Genomic DNA, 9,747 nt, shown 5'->3' on the forward strand with positions numbered 1-9,747 from the left:
GTAATGCTACCAAAATTTTCGTGAAAAGGTGCTCCATGGTTGCACAGTCTATATACTAGGATGAACATTAGAGAGAATACATTGAGAGATACATGGCCGGATACATGCCCGTTGTGTCGGGGTGGGAGATGCTAATGGCTATGGGCAACTATTAGTTAGGCATGCCAAGATTAAATGAAGTAACATCTGAGGTGTTACTCCACAAGGTTTGCAACTTCCAAATGGAGTTATGCATAGGCATTATTCTTTGCATGCGAAAATTATATCTTGTACCCGGCATATATGCCGGGTCTAGCCATAATGAAGTGTAGTTATATATGAGCCCCCACTGAGACCGATTGGCGCTTCAACATAAAATTATCTCTTATTCTATGTGCGAATGGGAGTTTCTTAGACACTGGCTTTTCGTGTGCACCACCACCAGAGATCTCCGTCTCATTCGTTTTCATCAGGCTGAATCGTAGTAGGAAAAATTGGAGACTCCTGGCTCTTAGGATTGTTGGTTTGGTGCAATTTCAAACCAAAAAAGAAAGGCCTGAAATTGAGAATGTTTGCAGTGTAATGATTTGTAGCATAAATTCTATGTAAATTTCACATAGAATTTCCCTTTAACAAAGTGGGGGAAAAAAATCATAGATAGGCATGTTTAAAATTCAAAATTTCTTGGAGGGGCTGACTGCCCTCTTGTTCATACATTTTGTGAAAGGTGTTAAGCTGTTATACTTGAAGAATTAATAAATCAAATAAAAACCTATGAAAAAAATAGAAGAATTATTTTTTGGGGCAAAAAATCTCCATAGGTAGTTGATAGTCCATCTTTTCCTGCCATAGATGAGAAGAACAAAGGTAGTCTGTCGAAGCAGTACTTATGTTACAGCTTTGATTGAACCAAAGAATTATATAAACTGTTGAGAAAATCAGAAATGAAAAGAGAATTGTTTCACATAAATTTGTCAAGGTTATACAATTGAAACTTATATCCAAGCCATGTTTGTATTTCTAAGTTCTTCTTTTAGGTATTTGGACTATCTGAAGTAACAACTGCAGCTTCTGTTTCTGTGGAGGTATTTTGCTGTGGCGTCTGTGAATCTGAAGCACACCATCACGTACAGTCAAAAATTGTTATTTACACTTGCAATAGTCTGGGGCAGAGAGAGAGTCTAAAGTTTTAACAGTTTAACACTATTTCTAGCCGAATTAAGCATCAAAATTTCTAGCTGCAAACTCTTTTTGATATGTGTTATTACTTTTCACTACCATTGTTATTTTAATTTTAAGGTTTGAAACTCTACTTAATTTCCAGCTAAATAAGTAGGTTCATGGATTGTGTTATTTTGATACGCAGAGTTACTGTTTTAATCATATTGAAGTCATATATAGTGGGACCATTTTAGTCGTTCGACCCGTGCTCATAGTCATAGTGATCTAGTGAATACGCAATTTTAACATAAAATGTTTTTTTCTAATATAATATGCATAGAAACTCCATTTTTCATATTGCATAGCAAGGAAACCTCTCAAATAATGATAATGGTTCGTAATGCCCATTCAAAACACCACATAAATTCCGTACAATTTGTTTATTACTACGCTTCTCTTGTTTTTCTTTTTCCCCTTTCTTTTTTCTATGAACATAGTAAGCACTGGCCACGGGCACTGCTGCATGAAGTATTGAAGTTGTTCTTTTAGTGTTAAAAAAAGTACAAATAAATAAATATAAAGAGAGAGATGAAGTTGTTCTTAAGTAAGAGGGGTCCATAATTACTCGTAGTAAACAGAATGGTGATCTATTGCTTGCTTAGGAAAAGTTAGTAATTTATTCTTGAGAGCATTCACATCTGTTTATGTAAAAAAAAAAATTGCACTTTATTTCACTAAAAATTCAATTTTTCTATTTTATTTAACCACTTTTACAATGCATCCTACATCTCTTTTTTTTTTTGTTTCTTTTTCTTTTTCTTTTTTTTTAAATTTACAATACATCACATTAAAATAATTCTACTTTATTTTTATAGCGAAAGAGAGAAGAACGATAAAGTGAGACATGAGAGGAGATAGAGAATAAAATAATTTAATTTTTATATCCTACTACAGTCCTTATCTGAACGATTTTCTTCACCTTTAGTCGTTTATTTATCAATATTTATTTATTTTGATAGATGAGTTTATATATTTTATTTATAAAAATGTAGAATTATTGAAGTTGCTTGATTAACTTGCTTGACTTCCTGCTTCACGTATACGAAATACAAATAGTATACCCTGCGTGATGGTTGTTATTTGGTATTCCCTGTGTGATAAATTAGTGAAAAATAACAGAAATCTTTGAAATATTAAATCTAATATAAGTATTTATCTTGATCTTTTTCTTCTTCTTCTCGAATATATATATATATATATATATATATATATATATATATATATATATATATATATATATTGACCTTTAAAATTATCAGAATGTTTTAACATAGACTAACCAAAAATAAATAATAATAAAAAATTCCCTTTTGACATGGAAAGATTGGTTGAGTTGGTCAATTAAATTTGCTTGATTGACTCTATATAGCATAAGTAATACTTTGGTACTCTTGAAACACAATGGATGGTGCTCTCTCCTTTCACATTAATGGTGAGATTTACTGACTAAATTCATAGTTCATAGTAGAGTCCACCATAAATGTGAGAGGAGAGAATACCATTCTATTATACTCAGGGAGTATATATGAATTTTCCCAATAACAAATCCCTTGTCGTATAAACAAAGATCATAATGAGTTATGATATATCTAAATACATAACAATTTTCAATCGAGTTATTAGGCTTTTATTAGTTTTCACCTAAACTCACTATTAATATCACTTTATCATCGAATATTAATAAGTTGTCACCTCAACTATTATGAAATATTTTGTAAAAATTGTTGTCAATGAAGAGTTAAGGAAGCAGAAAATTTGTATCGTCACCATTCATTTCCTATGAAAAAATAGAAAAAAAAATCTTTAAAATATACCAACTGAAATCTTAATTTTTGATGATTCAGTTGATGGTATACTTATTTTGCCTGAAAAATAAACATTTACAACATGAAACAAATTGAAAGGATATCAGTATTGTATTAGTCTAATGTTTCCTGTGCCAAATTTAGAGCAATAAACATTTACGAGTATTCAACATGATACCTTTGTTATGCCATGAAATTCTGTCAATATTGAGTTTGGTGCCATATTATTATGGTTTGTTACTATTTTTTTTTTTTTTTAAGATAGAACTTCAACTTAAGTCATCCACCTCATGAAAATTAGCCTTAAAAATTAGGTCAATATATTAATCGATTTTTTATGTAAGTGAATTCAAAACTCATATATCTTATTCGATAACAACAAATTTTACTTGTTAAGCTAACTAGAACCAACATTATAACATGTTAATTTAAACTATTACCATAATTGTGGAGTAAAGTAATTATTGTATAATTAAGTGAGAATCTTGAAACTTGCTAACTAGTGCCTTTTGATTGCTGCCTTTTGGGCAAAAAACCACTCTAACCATTTCAAAACATAATTGTGTTTGTTAAAGTTATCTTCATCTTGCCAAAGACTTTGTAGCTGAATTGGCACCTCCCCATGTACAAAGTGCCTGGAGGTCTAGGGGAGAAAGGGTTCAAGCTGCGGGAAAGTGCTTGAGTTTGGTGCCATATTATTATGGTTTGTTACTATTTTTTTCTTTTTTTAAAGATAGAACTTTAACTTAAGTTGTCCACCTCATGAAAATTAGCCTTTATCATTAGGTCAATATATTAATCGATTTTTTATGTAAGTTAATTCAAAACTCATATATCTTATTCGATAACAACAAATTTTACTTGTTAAGCTAACTAGAACCAACATTATAACATGTTAATTTAAACTATTACCATAATTGTGGAGTAAATTAATTATTGTATAATTAAGTGAGAATCTCAAAACTTGCTAACTAGTGCCTTTTGATTATTGCCTTTTGGGCAAAAAACCACTCTAATCGTTTCAAAACATAATTGTGTTTGGTAAAGTTATCTTCATCTTGCCAAAGGCTTTGTAGCTAAATTGGCACCTCCCCATGTACAAAGTGCTTAGGGGTCTAGAAGGGAAAGGGTTCGAGCTGCGGAATTAGCAGCATATCGTAATTATTTTTCAAAAAAAAAAATCTTCATCTTGCTTTTTGGCCAAATGGTGTGATTTTTATACGTTTGTACACTGGACCATGTAAGCAACAATAACAAATCCCTATTTTTCAAAAGTGAAAAGGTAGTATCAAAACTTTCCTAATTCAACCAGGGATAGCGTTAGGAGTCAGGGGGCAGCTATATTGCTAGCTGCGCGTGGCAGCTCCAATATTTGGCTTTGTTGTTGTTTAGCCAATTAAAGTTTTATTTTTAATTTTATTGGGTAGTCTTTGATGTGTCCGTCTGTGGCAAGGTAAAGACAAAATTATTTTGTTTAAAATTTTTTAAAGAGCCGGTTCTTTGTTTTGGGTAAAATTGATTAGTTAGACTTAATTTTTTCAACTTTGTTATTTGTAATTTTTTTTGTTGGACTAATTTTTTTAGACTTGTATATTTTGTTTTAGATTTTAGATCTATAGATTTTTTATGATTTTAAAATTGTGGAAAATGCTAGAGCAACAATTTTATTATTATTATTTTTTTTTTACAAATTGTTGATATGGTGAATGGTTATTATTAAGTAAAAATATTATATAAGTGGTGGGCCTATATGGAAACTAGTAAGAATCTGTATCTCATCCATTTGAAAAAATATTATAGATAAGGTTGCAGCTGTAGCATTATTTTTAAGGAAAATTTTAATCAATGCCCTATGGGCATTAGTTTAGGAGCAATTTTTAGAAACATTTTATTGGGAGAATGATAAAATAATAAATATTGTTGACAACTTTATATGTTTCCCATAAAAGTAATATCAAAACTTTCCTATTACGGTTTATTAACAATTACCCTAAGGACATTTGTCAATGTAAGCCTATTTTTAAAAGAGTTAATAATATTTTTAAGGGGGCAAAGTGTAATTTTATAAAACAAAATTAATAAAATTAGCTTATATATATACACACACACACACAATAATATTTATAATAAAAAAAAAATTGGAGGGTGGCCATTACCTCCCAAAGTCAATGTGGCCCCTAATCTTGTTAACAAATGTTTTGTAAGAGCTCAAATCCTAAAAATAATTGGAAAAATTAATTGGGAAAAGTTAATGGATATTTTAAGGACTGAAAAGTGGCCTAAACCCAATTAATTTAACAAAACCTAGCTCTCTAAGCCCAGTACATTAAATTTGTAAGAGAGTAGGCTTACGAGTCAATTACAATGCTAAGGTGGTTACAAGCTATGGAAAAAAATAGTACTGACGGGATTAACGTGAATGAAAGAAAAAAAAATTCAATATAACTCTTTCCTCGGGCGAATCCGAGAAGGGATGTCTTTATAACAGTTAAGACTGATACTTTTACAATCAAATACAGCTTTTTCTCTCTCTCTTTTTCCTTCTAGAATCTCCTTTCTTCATTTCAGAGTGATTTCTTTCATTATATAGTCCTTTACATTCCTTTCTCTCTGTTGTCTCCCTTAGAGCTTCACTTTCCAGTGTAGGGAGTCCAATATAGTACTCCCGAGGTGCTTATGCTTCTCATAGTCCTCAATCAACGGGCTAATTAGCCCTTAAAAATTTCACTCATTCCTATTTTAGGGAAGATGGAGTTTTGACTACACTTTGCAATTCCCACATGTTTTGGGAGTGTTCCTGCGTGGAGGTGTCTTTTCACCTGCTCTGTGCACATCCCTGACGCCTTGGCATTCGCAACACTCTATTTATTGCTTAGTACGGTGCTGTGTCCCCCACATTCTATGGCACAATGAAGATCCAATGGTGGAGATCTTTTACAAGTTTCAAGCGAGAGTTTTCCTGCTCATCTTTTCTCTCTATATAAGGGGCGTAGGGGGGACCATTTTTCCCAACCTTCAACCTTTCAAAGAAGCAGTCCGAGGTGCCTCCTGTCCTTATCTTTGTAAGTACCTTTTAGCTTCAATATAATTTTTAGGATCCTTCCCTTCCTCATCTTACAGCTTTTGCTTTCACTTTTTTTTTTTCCATAGAAATGGGTAGGTTTGCTAGTTTAGTTGACACACCCGAGGTTAGGGAGGCCTTTAAGGCCAAATATAACATATCGTCTAGGGTAACAATAGAGCACTGCCTCTTAAGGGAGTGGCATGCCATGAAGCTAGCAGGAGTTGTGGTAATTCCTATAATTTCTTTTGTAGAAGATGGGATGCAAATTCCCATGAGCAAAGTGACAAGGAACTTTTTAATTTCCCATAGGCTCTGCCCGGCCTAGTGTTCGCTTAACTTATTTAGGATACTAGGTAATGTAGATGCTTTAAATCTTAAGATGGAAGTTAACCTCACCCATCACGATGTCAACTGGGTGTACAATTGTCAATACCTCAAAAACACGAGTTATTATTTTAGAACTAAAGTTCCTACGGTCAAGCTGATTTCCTACCTTCCTGAACCCAACAAGGGGATGGACCAAGACTTTCGGATCATCTTGAGTGAATGACACAATGGTTTACATTGTTCAATACGAGACGAGCAGCCAGGTGGGGTGCTTATAGGCTTGAACAAATTGTCTTTCCCCCTAGATAGCAGTGCTTCGTTTCACCCATCTCTATTTTACTTTTGCTTTCCCTATTTTTCTTTTAAGAACATGTACTTTCCTTGTTACATGTTGATTCTAAATCTCTAACTACATCTTTTCTATTTCATCACAGATAAACAATTCACTGCTCCCAACTTCGATCTTGTGAATTGCACGGACCTCAACAGAATATTATAGTTCGAGATCTTCGTTCACAAGGTCGGATAGTTGCGTGCTGCCCACGTTATCCTCAATTATACCCGAATCTCCTCTAGTTTCCAGTCTCCTAAGTATGTAATCAAGGCAAAAAATCCTCGTTTGCTTCAAATCGACGTTGCCGTCCTTAGGTTCCTTACTAGTCCTCCCCTAAAAGGTACTCACAATGTTGCTCTAACTGACCATAAAATAGCCAAAATCCTTCAGGCTAAAGAAGAGGTCATTACATCAGAGGAAGAGTAAGAAGAACCCATTCGAGAATCAGTGCCTACTGACCAAGAAGAGGATTTCAACGTATTCAACCAGCCTGAGCTTGCTGAATCTTTGGGTGCCATCTTAAGACATCAATCCAACGTACAAATAAGTAGTAATAAGGACTCTGTCGATGTTCCTAAAGCAATGGTGCTGAACAAGAGGACTCTCAATTTACTGGCTTTGTTAGAGTTCCATGCTAGAGGTGCTACTCCCATGGTGGCCATTAACCCTTGTCCCCCTACTTCTGCTCAATCACAGGCTTCCCCAACTAAGCCTTTAGAGAGAGAGAAAAAAAAAAAAAAAAAAAAAAAAAAGGGGGATAAGAAGACCAAGAAGGAGATGTCCGAGGAAGGCGGGGTTCAACCTCCTAAGGACCAAGAGCCTCCCAAAGGGGCTAAGGTTGCCAAAGGGCAATAAAGAAGGAGCTCCATAGAGGGTTCCAGTACTGAAGTCGCTCTAGATCGTCATAGCAAAGTTCCCATATGGAACCCACTGTTAGAACTGGATGGAGCCTTATTGCCTACTGACTCTTCCATCAGGGATTTTCAGCAGGGGAAAGCTAGCTATGTTGCCAACTAGCTGGAGTAGGCTCTAATTCTTCCCCAAGACATGGCGGAGTTAAGTAGTTTAAAGAAGCACGAGGTCTTCTTGACTTTGAAGAGGGATTTCGCTATGGTAGGTGCAAGAATTTAAATTTCTGTTCTTAGTTTCATAAATTTCCCGTTACTAACCATTCTTTTTCTTTTTTTTCTTTTTTTTTGTGTTTTGTTTGCCAAGGTTGTCCAAATAGCTTATATTGCTAAAGAGTGGGTTGATCACACTCACTCTAAGTTAAAGGACAAGGAGGCCCATAGAGTTTCAACGGTGAAGACCCTTGCAATTGCCAAGAAGAAGAATAAAGACCTTGCTTTGAGGCTCACTGAGGCTAAGAGACAAAGAAAAAAAAAGTGTTAAGGCTACTTTGGCAGGGGTCAAGAAGCAGGTCGAGGAGTAGCGCCAACATCTTTAAAGGGCTGAGGAGTAGCTGGCCATTGCCCGCAAAAAAATTGAGGCCCAGAAGAAAGAGTTGGATGGTAAGGCGGAGGAAGCTGCAAAGGCCGAGTAGGCTGGGTATGATGTGGGCGTAAAAGAAACGGATGAAATTTTGTGGAGCAAGTGGTTTTGTTCTAATTCCCTTGCCATGCCCTTGCTTGAGTTTTTGCTGGTAATGGGTCAGTTGGACCATGGCCACCTCCCTCCTCTCCTCGGCCAGGTCTAAACTTGTCAAGAGTAGTTGGTCATTTTCATCGATGTTGAACTAGCTTGTTTTTAACGTTGGGAACCTAGTCTCAAGGGGGATGACTCTCGAAGCTATATGTCATTGAGAATGGAGTCTCCCTCGTTGATCTCCTCGGCGTGGTGCAGTTCGTCCACTAATTTCCCCTTTGCCTCATCCAACCTCTTCTTTAGTCCATTAACTATGCCTTTGTTGGCAGCATCAGCCTGCCCATTGCCTTGCGGATGGGTGGGGGTGTAGTACTTGTTCTGATGCCGTGCTTACCGCAATACCATTTGAATGCTTTGTTATCAAATTGAAGTCCATTGTCCAAGATTAGTGTGTGAGGAATTCCAAACCTAGTAACGATATTCCTCCATATAAATCTCTTTGCATCTAAATTCTTGATATTTGAGAGGCGTTAAGCCTCAACCCATTTCATAAAGTAATTGCTTCCAATGAGAGGTCTTTTCCTATTTTCCAGGCACCCTTGGAAATGGCCCAACTATATCTAAACCCCATTGTGCAAAGAGTCAATGGCAGGAAAGGGGATTCAGGGCTCCCCTAGGTTAATGGATGTTCAAAGCATATATTTGGCACTTATTACACTTTCTAACGTAGTCTTGGGCATACTAGGCCACCAGTATCCTTGGGTAAGAGCTCTATGTGACAAGTACCTTTTTCCTGTATAACTACCACAAATTCCCTTATGGAGCCCTTCTAGCAATGGCTCAACCGCCTTGAGATGGACACAAAGTAAATATGGCCTGAAAAATGAGCATTTGTATAGCTTCTACTCCTCAGAGAGCCAGTTCCGTGGTGGCTTTCTTCGGATCATCTCGGCCTCATTCCTATCCTCAGGTAACATACCATCTTTTAAGTACAAGACCAAAAGGGTCGATCTAGCTTGGACCAACTTGTATGTTGTGTACCCCAATCATGGTTTGACCAAGACAATTGCAGATCACCATATCCTCAACTATTATGACTTGAGGAAGGCCTTGCTCCGAAGAGGTGGCTAAAGTGACTAATGAGTCTGCATGAGAATTCTTGCTTCTAGGAACCTACTTTATGAAGAAAGCTTCGAAGTTGGACTACAATTGCCTGACTTTGCCCAGATATCCTTGCATCCGTTGTTCCCTAGCCTTAAAATCGCCATTAATATTCCTTACTACTAGCCTTGAACCTGTAAAGATTTCCCAGCCCTACCTCCTAGTCTTTTTACCGTCGTCATTCTGGCAAACAAGGCTTCATATTCCACCTAATTATTCATAGCTGGAAAGCCTAATCTTATAGATTTTTCTAAGGTTATCTTTTTAGGGGA

Source organism: Castanea sativa, chromosome 5 (genome assembly GCF_040712315.1).
Source record: "Castanea sativa cultivar Marrone di Chiusa Pesio chromosome 5, ASM4071231v1".
NCBI classification, from domain to species: domain Eukaryota; kingdom Viridiplantae; phylum Streptophyta; class Magnoliopsida; order Fagales; family Fagaceae; genus Castanea; species Castanea sativa.